This window comes from Macrosteles quadrilineatus, unplaced genomic scaffold, assembly GCF_028750875.1.
Source record: "Macrosteles quadrilineatus isolate MER2022 unplaced genomic scaffold, UCM_ALF_1.0 Scaffold_204__1_contigs__length_187771, whole genome shotgun sequence".
Lineage (NCBI taxonomy): Eukaryota > Metazoa > Arthropoda > Insecta > Hemiptera > Cicadellidae > Macrosteles > Macrosteles quadrilineatus.
The window spans coordinates 125,001-135,000 of record NW_026542797.1 but is presented as its reverse complement, the minus strand read 5'-3'; the positions used below and the strand labels follow the sequence as shown (position 1 = coordinate 135,000).

At 45.2% G+C, this 10,000-nt stretch overlaps 15 non-coding genes across 15 annotated transcripts in view; 9 read left to right on the top strand and 6 right to left on the bottom strand.

The window, feature by feature from the left end:
- Positions 1 to 39: 39 nt before the first annotated feature.
- LOC128982322 (U1 spliceosomal RNA) lies at positions 40 to 201 on the top strand. The gene has a single exon (XR_008489632.1). It is a non-coding gene; the product is annotated as a U1 spliceosomal RNA (small nuclear RNA).
- A 418-nt stretch (positions 202 to 619) lies between these two features.
- LOC128982273 (5S ribosomal RNA) lies at positions 620 to 738 on the top strand. Its single transcript, XR_008489585.1, has one exon. It is a non-coding gene; the product is annotated as a 5S ribosomal RNA (ribosomal RNA).
- A 425-nt stretch (positions 739 to 1,163) lies between these two features.
- LOC128982234 (U2 spliceosomal RNA) lies at positions 1,164 to 1,356 on the bottom strand. The gene has a single exon (XR_008489548.1). It is a non-coding gene; the product is annotated as a U2 spliceosomal RNA (small nuclear RNA).
- Positions 1,357 to 2,597: 1,241 nt separating this feature from the next.
- Positions 2,598 to 2,718, top strand: LOC128982284 (U5 spliceosomal RNA). Its single transcript, XR_008489595.1, has one exon. It is a non-coding gene; the product is annotated as a U5 spliceosomal RNA (small nuclear RNA).
- Positions 2,719 to 2,866: 148 nt separating this feature from the next.
- LOC128982258 (small nucleolar RNA U3) lies at positions 2,867 to 3,080 on the bottom strand. The gene has a single exon (XR_008489571.1). It is a non-coding gene; the product is annotated as a small nucleolar RNA U3 (small nucleolar RNA).
- A 501-nt stretch (positions 3,081 to 3,581) lies between these two features.
- Positions 3,582 to 3,743, top strand: LOC128982321 (U1 spliceosomal RNA). Its single transcript, XR_008489631.1, has one exon. It is a non-coding gene; the product is annotated as a U1 spliceosomal RNA (small nuclear RNA).
- Positions 3,744 to 4,161: 418 nt separating this feature from the next.
- Positions 4,162 to 4,280, top strand: LOC128982262 (5S ribosomal RNA). Its single transcript, XR_008489574.1, has one exon. It is a non-coding gene; the product is annotated as a 5S ribosomal RNA (ribosomal RNA).
- Positions 4,281 to 4,705: 425 nt separating this feature from the next.
- LOC128982233 (U2 spliceosomal RNA) lies at positions 4,706 to 4,898 on the bottom strand. The gene has a single exon (XR_008489547.1). It is a non-coding gene; the product is annotated as a U2 spliceosomal RNA (small nuclear RNA).
- Positions 4,899 to 6,140: 1,242 nt separating this feature from the next.
- On the top strand, positions 6,141 to 6,261 carry LOC128982283 (U5 spliceosomal RNA). Its single transcript, XR_008489594.1, has one exon. It is a non-coding gene; the product is annotated as a U5 spliceosomal RNA (small nuclear RNA).
- Positions 6,262 to 6,409: 148 nt separating this feature from the next.
- LOC128982257 (small nucleolar RNA U3) lies at positions 6,410 to 6,623 on the bottom strand. Its single transcript, XR_008489570.1, has one exon. It is a non-coding gene; the product is annotated as a small nucleolar RNA U3 (small nucleolar RNA).
- A 501-nt stretch (positions 6,624 to 7,124) lies between these two features.
- On the top strand, positions 7,125 to 7,286 carry LOC128982320 (U1 spliceosomal RNA). The gene has a single exon (XR_008489630.1). It is a non-coding gene; the product is annotated as a U1 spliceosomal RNA (small nuclear RNA).
- A 418-nt stretch (positions 7,287 to 7,704) lies between these two features.
- LOC128982250 (5S ribosomal RNA) lies at positions 7,705 to 7,823 on the top strand. The gene has a single exon (XR_008489563.1). It is a non-coding gene; the product is annotated as a 5S ribosomal RNA (ribosomal RNA).
- A 425-nt stretch (positions 7,824 to 8,248) lies between these two features.
- Positions 8,249 to 8,441, bottom strand: LOC128982345 (U2 spliceosomal RNA). Its single transcript, XR_008489654.1, has one exon. It is a non-coding gene; the product is annotated as a U2 spliceosomal RNA (small nuclear RNA).
- Positions 8,442 to 9,682: 1,241 nt separating this feature from the next.
- LOC128982282 (U5 spliceosomal RNA) lies at positions 9,683 to 9,803 on the top strand. The gene has a single exon (XR_008489593.1). It is a non-coding gene; the product is annotated as a U5 spliceosomal RNA (small nuclear RNA).
- A 147-nt stretch (positions 9,804 to 9,950) lies between these two features.
- LOC128982256 (small nucleolar RNA U3) overlaps positions 9,951 to 10,000 on the bottom strand; it is a 214-nt gene continuing 164 nt past the window's right edge. The window contains exon 1 of the small nucleolar RNA XR_008489569.1: positions 9,951 to 10,000. This exon is cut by the window's right edge and continues 164 nt beyond it. This is a non-coding gene — a small nucleolar RNA (small nucleolar RNA U3).

The window sequence follows — 10,000 nt, the reverse complement described above, 5'->3', positions numbered from 1 at the left end:
ACGCCAGAGCCGGGTGCCCATTTCGTCGCTCTCGCACTCATACTTACCTGGCGTAGGGGTTACCGTGATCAAGAAGGCGGTTCCCCCAGGATGAGGCCCTTCCATTGCACTACGGTCGGGCTGACTCCTGCGAATGCCCCAAATGTGGGTATCTCGGGCGCGTAATTTTTGGTAGCGGGGACTGCGTTCGCGCTGTCCCTAATAATACACATTCAACTCCAATGGGGTGTATAGTGAGTAGGTAGAGAAAGTCATTCGTTATTTTATACAAACAACAGCGGTAGTGTACGTAAATAAATGATATTTTTGTTAACAATCGTTGAATAAGAATAACGTAGCGCAATAACCTGTAAACAAAAAAGAAACGGACTAAATTTTTCATAATATTAAATCGTGCAATACGTTATATTATTCAATGTTGATTGTTATTTACTTTTTTAACAGTCGATGAATTTCGTAGCGCAAAACTGACTAGGATCCTACCACGGATCTGGCGAATCCACTAATTTTCGAGTTTTTATCCATTTTGATTTATAAAACTGATAATGTATTGCTGATTGCTCTGTCAGTTAGAATAATGATGGTTCACTCAGGATGGTGACAGGTACTTCCAGCACTCGCCAACGGCCATACCACGTTGAATATACCGGTTCTCGTCCGATCACCGAAGTCAAGCAACGTCGGGCGTGGTTAGTACTTGGATGGGTGACCGCTTGGGAACACCACGTGCTGTTGGCATTTTTTTCATTTTGTACTTTTCACTATATTTAAAATTTCCTCTTGTTTATTTTTTGTTATTTCCAAAGGTCTTCTTTTCACTATATTTTTATTTTCTTATTGCTAATTTTTTGTTATTTCCAATAGTTTTCACCGTTTACTGTGACACACTTGTATTCACATTAGGCATACATTTATTTTTATTTATTTGGAATACTCGGTATGTTGTGTACAGCAAACAATACTGTAGTCTATTAACGAACTAGTGTTGACTTAATAACAACGGTAACATGAACGACCCGTCGTGTCGTCTCGTCAGCGGTCGCTCGAACGTCGATAATAATTTATTCGGTCTACATTTTTACAATGCAGTACTTAGAATCAATTAATTGATGCGTGTCAATATCTCTGTACTACTTATTATTAGTTGAACGTACGATATGGTATTATGGTGGGCCGGTCCCGGCGGTACTGCAATGCCGGGTCAACCCGTGACAGAGGTGGAGCAAGCTCCTAGCACTCCGTCGATTTCCAAAAATCAGTTTAACAAACTGGTCCCTCGATGAGGGACGTATCAGATGTTAAGCTGATAAGAACAGATACTACACTTTGATCTTAGCCAACAGGCCGAGAAGCGATACTTGACCGAGGATTTTCAAAATTCTCGGCCACTTTGCAACCACCCCCGTTGGTGTGAGTTTTTCACGGAATCGCGGGGCCTTCGGACACCGTCGGCGGCAAACCGGAGTAGAAAATACTGAAAAAAGGGCTTCCAACTGCGACAGGACGAGAGAATAACAACAACTGTTTCCGTACTATGTGTACGTGAGTGTGTTGTTGATCGACTTATTTCAACACTCTCGTCTGCGAACGCGTACGAGAACCGACTCGGGCCCCGAACAGTCCGGGTGCTAATGCCAGTTCTGTCCACGCTGTCCACGCCGGTTGTAGCGCTAGCGTCGCGAGACTAGGTCCACGTCAGAGGGTTCGTTCGTCGTCGGTCTCGTCGCTGGCTCCCGCTATCCGGCAGTCGCGTCACCGATAATAACGAGATAGTGTAAAAATCTGTAACACGTCGAATCGCCATTCTTTTTAACGACTGCTATCGTGTCCGTCGTGCACAGGTCGAATATGTTAACGGGAGAATCGCGTTTGTCGCGTCCGCCTCTCGGTCTGAACTATGCACTTTGCGAGAACTACCCAACTCTTCTCCTATTGGTCGAATCAAACAAAACAGGCCACGCCCACTTTTCTACCACGTAAAACGACATATTGTGTTTAATACCGTCAGTTTACCGATCGGGCTATATAATTCTATCTCGATCAAAGGAAATTGCCGCCGCCCAGAAATTCACTCTCTCTTAGTGTGTTGTTTCATTTTTTTTTTATTCTAGAAATTCATTTCTTTGTTATTATCATTTTTATTTTCATTTTCATTTTCGTTTTCGTTTTCATTTTTATTTCATTCCATTTACTTTTTTACTACAATTTTACTGAAAATCATGATACACGGTGTCTCGTCGAACGTCGTCGTCCCCCTCCTCCTCGTCACACACGTGCAGTGCTAGTTCACGCCGTGTGGAGCGCTAGTAGCGCAGCGCGAGGTCCACGTCGCGTCGCCACGACGAGGCTGCAGCCCGGCTCAGGCTCACCTCGTTCCCGGCCGGCGGCGCAGTTTAGTAACAGTGGTGACACGCGCAATCGGCACTCTTGCCGACTGGTGTTCCAATAAGATACGTCCACTGTGACGGGTCCCGTTTGTCTAGATTGTTGTATATTTCGTAACATCGTGTTTTACGTGTGGACATTCGTGTCAGTTGGCTCTCGCCGGCTCTAACTGAGTCCAGTACTAGTGGGTCGCTCGGGTTTCGTCACGCGCTCCACTCTGGTTTCCCTTCAAAACGAATAAATCTTTCGCCTTTTACTAAAGATTTCCGTGGAGGGGAACACACGATGAGTCTATAAACAAATTTTTAATTAGCGCCCGATCCTTATGGGATTGGGCCACTCACTCGAGTACAATGTTGATTGATTATCACCTCACTGAGCACGAATATACTGTCGTGTAAAAACCTATGACACGCTTGTATTCAATTCAATTGAAGATTGATATTATAAGTTGTTTATTTCATTTATTTTTTTTTTTTTTACCACTCTGAACGTCCACCTCTCGACCAGTACCCTAAGGTAAAGGCTGAACGATCATCGATGACGTGCTCCCGTGCCGCTAGGGCCCGGGACCTCGTCTGCCTCACGCTCAGAGAGATGGACCGTAACTCTTCATCGTGGCTGGTATCCACTTCCGTAATGGAGTGTATAAATGAAGATCTTACTACAGAAATGATCCTGTGAAGTATGATCTTGACACGACGTCGGTCACGACCGACGGTCCAGCCGAATTCGATCGTACACAACCCTGTGAGAATCAATATATAAACACTATCGACAGACAATCTCGCGCCGGACTCGGACCTCAGTAAAGACGGTGTTCTGCAAGGAGCTCAGTCACAGTCTAAGCGAAATAAGTCGCAAACAGCACGCGACCGTTTGCCGATCGGTTTCTATAGCGTGGTTTCACCTCGTCTCCGCGCCGGCGCAGCCAGTGACCGACGACGTGTCCGAGCCAGCCACTGTTGGTCTGGACGACGTGGACGGTTTCGCTCGGTGTTTACACGTTGCCCAGAGGTTTTTCTTTTTGAAACCTCGGGATTCGTTTACCGTTAACCGTTTTCAAGACGACGACACGATTTTGGCGACATAAATTTACAATTACCGACACCGTTACAGCTGTAGTGTGGATCGGTTCTCGCACTGATACCCGCTACACGCCAGAGCCGGGTGCCCATTTCGTCGCTCTCGCACTCATACTTACCTGGCGTAGGGGTTACCGTGATCAAGAAGGCGGTTCCCCCAGGATGAGGCCCTTCCATTGCACTACGGTCGGGCTGACTCCTGCGAATGCCCCAAATGTGGGTATCTCGGGCGCGTAATTTTTGGTAGCGGGGACTGCGTTCGCGCTGTCCCTAATAATACACATTCAACTCCAATGGGGTGTATAGTGAGTAGGTAGAGAAAGTCATTCGTTATTTTATACAAACAACAGCGGTAGTGTACGTAAATAAATGATATTTTTGTTAACAATCGTTGAATAAGAATAACGTAGCGCAATAACCTGTAAACAAAAAAGAAACGGACTAAATTTTTCATAATATTAAATCGTGCAATACGTTATATTATTCAATGTTGATTGTTATTTACTTTTTTAACAGTCGATGAATTTCGTAGCGCAAAACTGACTAGGATCCTACCACGGATCTGGCGAATCCACTAATTTTCGAGTTTTTATCCATTTTGATTTATAAAACTGATAATGTATTGCTGATTGCTCTGTCAGTTAGAATAATGATGGTTCACTCAGGATGGTGACAGGTACTTCCAGCACTCGCCAACGGCCATACCACGTTGAATATACCGGTTCTCGTCCGATCACCGAAGTCAAGCAACGTCGGGCGTGGTTAGTACTTGGATGGGTGACCGCTTGGGAACACCACGTGCTGTTGGCATTTTTTTCATTTTGTACTTTTCACTATATTTAAAATTTCCTCTTGTTTATTTTTTGTTATTTCCAAAGGTCTTCTTTTCACTATATTTTTATTTTCTTATTGCTAATTTTTTGTTATTTCCAATAGTTTTCACCGTTTACTGTGACACACTTGTATTCACATTAGGCATACATTTATTTTTATTTATTTGGAATACTCGGTATGTTGTGTACAGCAAACAATACTGTAGTCTATTAACGAACTAGTGTTGACTTAATAACAACGGTAACATGAACGACCCGTCGTGTCGTCTCGTCAGCGGTCGCTCGAACGTCGATAATAATTTATTCGGTCTACATTTTTACAATGCAGTACTTAGAATCAATTAATTGATGCGTGTCAATATCTCTGTACTACTTATTATTAGTTGAACGTACGATATGGTATTATGGTGGGCCGGTCCCGGCGGTACTGCAATGCCGGGTCAACCCGTGACAGAGGTGGAGCAAGCTCCTAGCACTCCGTCGATTTCCAAAAATCAGTTTAACAAACTGGTCCCTCGATGAGGGACGTATCAGATGTTAAGCTGATAAGAACAGATACTACACTTTGATCTTAGCCAACAGGCCGAGAAGCGATACTTGACCGAGGATTTTCAAAATTCTCGGCCACTTTGCAACCACCCCCGTTGGTGTGAGTTTTTCACGGAATCGCGGGGCCTTCGGACACCGTCGGCGGCAAACCGGAGTAGAAAATACTGAAAAAAGGGCTTCCAACTGCGACAGGACGAGAGAATAACAACAACTGTTTCCGTACTATGTGTACGTGAGTGTGTTGTTGATCGACTTATTTCAACACTCTCGTCTGCGAACGCGTACGAGAACCGACTCGGGCCCCGAACAGTCCGGGTGCTAATGCCAGTTCTGTCCACGCTGTCCACGCCGGTTGTAGCGCTAGCGTCGCGAGACTAGGTCCACGTCAGAGGGTTCGTTCGTCGTCGGTCTCGTCGCTGGCTCCCGCTATCCGGCAGTCGCGTCACCGATAATAACGAGATAGTGTAAAAATCTGTAACACGTCGAATCGCCATTCTTTTTAACGACTGCTATCGTGTCCGTCGTGCACAGGTCGAATATGTTAACGGGAGAATCGCGTTTGTCGCGTCCGCCTCTCGGTCTGAACTATGCACTTTGCGAGAACTACCCAACTCTTCTCCTATTGGTCGAATCAAACAAAACAGGCCACGCCCACTTTTCTACCACGTAAAACGACATATTGTGTTTAATACCGTCAGTTTACCGATCGGGCTATATAATTCTATCTCGATCAAAGGAAATTGCCGCCGCCCAGAAATTCACTCTCTCTTAGTGTGTTGTTTCATTTTTTTTTTTATTCTAGAAATTCATTTCTTTGTTATTATCATTTTTATTTTCATTTTCATTTTCGTTTTCGTTTTCATTTTTATTTCATTCCATTTACTTTTTTACTACAATTTTACTGAAAATCATGATACACGGTGTCTCGTCGAACGTCGTCGTCCCCCTCCTCCTCGTCACACACGTGCAGTGCTAGTTCACGCCGTGTGGAGCGCTAGTAGCGCAGCGCGAGGTCCACGTCGCGTCGCCACGACGAGGCTGCAGCCCGGCTCAGGCTCACCTCGTTCCCGGCCGGCGGCGCAGTTTAGTAACAGTGGTGACACGCGCAATCGGCACTCTTGCCGACTGGTGTTCCAATAAGATACGTCCACTGTGACGGGTCCCGTTTGTCTAGATTGTTGTATATTTCGTAACATCGTGTTTTACGTGTGGACATTCGTGTCAGTTGGCTCTCGCCGGCTCTAACTGAGTCCAGTACTAGTGGGTCGCTCGGGTTTCGTCACGCGCTCCACTCTGGTTTCCCTTCAAAACGAATAAATCTTTCGCCTTTTACTAAAGATTTCCGTGGAGGGGAACACACGATGAGTCTATAAACAAATTTTTAATTAGCGCCCGATCCTTATGGGATTGGGCCACTCACTCGAGTACAATGTTGATTGATTATCACCTCACTGAGCACGAATATACTGTCGTGTAAAAACCTATGACACGCTTGTATTCAATTCAATTGAAGATTGATATTATAAGTTGTTTATTTCATTTATTTTTTTTTTTTTTACCACTCTGAACGTCCACCTCTCGACCAGTACCCTAAGGTAAAGGCTGAACGATCATCGATGACGTGCTCCCGTGCCGCTAGGGCCCGGGACCTCGTCTGCCTCACGCTCAGAGAGATGGACCGTAACTCTTCATCGTGGCTGGTATCCACTTCCGTAATGGAGTGTATAAATGAAGATCTTACTACAGAAATGATCCTGTGAAGTATGATCTTGACACGACGTCGGTCACGACCGACGGTCCAGCCGAATTCGATCGTACACAACCCTGTGAGAATCAATATATAAACACTATCGACAGACAATCTCGCGCCGGACTCGGACCTCAGTAAAGACGGTGTTCTGCAAGGAGCTCAGTCACAGTCTAAGCGAAATAAGTCGCAAACAGCACGCGACCGTTTGCCGATCGGTTTCTATAGCGTGGTTTCACCTCGTCTCCGCGCCGGCGCAGCCAGTGACCGACGACGTGTCCGAGCCAGCCACTGTTGGTCTGGACGACGTGGACGGTTTCGCTCGGTGTTTACACGTTGCCCAGAGGTTTTTCTTTTTGAAACCTCGGGATTCGTTTACCGTTAACCGTTTTCAAGACGACGACACGATTTTGGCGACATAAATTTACAATTACCGACACCGTTACAGCTGTAGTGTGGATCGGTTCTCGCACTGATACCCGCTACACGCCAGAGCCGGGTGCCCATTTCGTCGCTCTCGCACTCATACTTACCTGGCGTAGGGGTTACCGTGATCAAGAAGGCGGTTCCCCCAGGATGAGGCCCTTCCATTGCACTACGGTCGGGCTGACTCCTGCGAATGCCCCAAATGTGGGTATCTCGGGCGCGTAATTTTTGGTAGCGGGGACTGCGTTCGCGCTGTCCCTAATAATACACATTCAACTCCAATGGGGTGTATAGTGAGTAGGTAGAGAAAGTCATTCGTTATTTTATACAAACAACAGCGGTAGTGTACGTAAATAAATGATATTTTTGTTAACAATCGTTGAATAAGAATAACGTAGCGCAATAACCTGTAAACAAAAAAGAAACGGACTAAATTTTTCATAATATTAAATCGTGCAATACGTTATATTATTCAATGTTGATTGTTATTTACTTTTTTAACAGTCGATGAATTTCGTAGCGCAAAACTGACTAGGATCCTACCACGGATCTGGCGAATCCACTAATTTTCGAGTTTTTATCCATTTTGATTTATAAAACTGATAATGTATTGCTGATTGCTCTGTCAGTTAGAATAATGATGGTTCACTCAGGATGGTGACAGGTACTTCCAGCACTCGCCAACGGCCATACCACGTTGAATATACCGGTTCTCGTCCGATCACCGAAGTCAAGCAACGTCGGGCGTGGTTAGTACTTGGATGGGTGACCGCTTGGGAACACCACGTGCTGTTGGCATTTTTTTCATTTTGTACTTTTCACTATATTAAAAATTTCCTCTTGTTTATTTTTTGTTATTTCCAAAGGTCTTCTTTTCACTATATTTTTATTTTCTTATTGCTAATTTTTTGTTATTTCCAATAGTTTTCACCGTTTACTGTGACACACTTGTATTCACATTAGGCATACATTTATTTTTATTTATTTGGAATACTCGGTATGTTGTGTACAGCAAACAATACTGTAGTCTATTAACGAACTAGTGTTGACTTAATAACAACGGTAACATGAACGACCCGTCGTGTCGTCTCGTCAGCGGTCGCTCGAACGTCGATAATAATTTATTCGGTCTACATTTTTACAATGCAGTACTTAGAATCAATTAATTGATGCGTGTCAATATCTCTGTACTACTTATTATTAGTTGAACGTACGATATGGTATTATGGTGGGCCGGTCCCGGCGGTACTGCAATGCCGGGTCAACCCGTGACAGAGGTGGAGCAAGCTCCTAGCACTCCGTCGATTTCCAAAAATCAGTTTAACAAACTGGTCCCTCGATGAGGGACGTATCAGATGTTAAGCTGATAAGAACAGATACTACACTTTGATCTTAGCCAACAGGCCGAGAAGCGATACTTGACCGAGGATTTTCAAAATTCTCGGCCACTTTGCAACCACCCCCGTTGGTGTGAGTTTTTCACGGAATCGCGGGGCCTTCGGACACCGTCGGCGGCAAACCGGAGTAGAAAATACTGAAAAAAGGGCTTCCAACTGCGACAGGACGAGAGAATAACAACAACTGTTTCCGTACTATGTGTACGTGAGTGTGTTGTTGATCGACTTATTTCAACACTCTCGTCTGCGAACGCGTACGAGAACCGACTCGGGCCCCGAACAGTCCGGGTGCTAATGCCAGTTCTGTCCACGCTGTCCACGCCGGTTGTAGCGCTAGCGTCGCGAGACTAGGTCCACGTCAGAGGGTTCGTTCGTCGTCGGTCTCGTCGCTGGCTCCCGCTATCCGGCAGTCGCGTCACCGATAATAACGAGATAGTGTAAAAATCTGTAACACGTCGAATCGCCATTCTTTTTAACGACTGCTATCGTGTCCGTCGTGCACAGGTCGAATATGTTAACGGGAGAATCGCGTTTGTCGCGTCCGCCTCTCGGTCTGAACTATGCACTTTGCGAGAACTACCCAACTCTTCTCCTATTGGTCGAATCAAACAAAACAGGCCACGCCCACTTTTCTACCACGTAAAACGACATATTGTGTTTAATACCGTCAGTTTACCGATCGGGCTATATAATTCTATCTCGATCAAAGGAAATTGCCGCCGCCCAGAAATTCACTCTCTCTTAGTGTGTTGTTTCATTTTTTTTTTATTCTAGAAATTCATTTCTTTGTTATTATCATTTTTATTTTCATTTTCATTTTCGTTTTCGTTTTCATTTTTATTTCATTCCATTTACTTTTTTACTACAATTTTACTGAAAATCATGATACACGGTGTCTCGTCGAACGTCGTCGTCCCCCTCCTCCTCGTCACACACGTGCAGTGCTAGTTCACGCCGTGTGGAGCGCTAGTAGCGCAGCGCGAGGTCCACGTCGCGTCGCCACGACGAGGCTGCAGCCCGGCTCAGGCTCACCTCGTTCCCGGCCGGCGGCGCAGTTTAGTAACAGTGGTGACACGCGCAATCGGCACTCTTGCCGACTGGTGTTCCAATAAGATACGTCCACTGTGACGGGTCCCGTTTGTCTAGATTGTTGTATATTTCGTAACATCGTGTTTTACGTGTGGACATTCGTGTCAGTTGGCTCTCGCCGGCTCTAACTGAGTCCAGTACTAGTGGGTCGCTCGGGTTTCGTCACGCGCTCCACTCTGGTTTCCCTTCAAAACGAATAAATCTTTCGCCTTTTACTAAAGATTTCCGTGGAGGGGAACACACGATGAGTCTATAAACAAATTTTTAATTAGCGCCCGATCCTTATGGGATTGGGCCACTCACTCGAGTACAATGTTGATTGATTATCACCTCACTGAGCACGAATATACTGTCGTGTAAAAACCTATGACACGCTTGTATTCAATTCAATTGAAGATTGATATTATAAGTTGTTTATTTCATTTATTTTTTTTTTTTTACCACTCTGAACGTCCACCTCTCGACCAGTACCCTAAGGTAAAGGCTGAA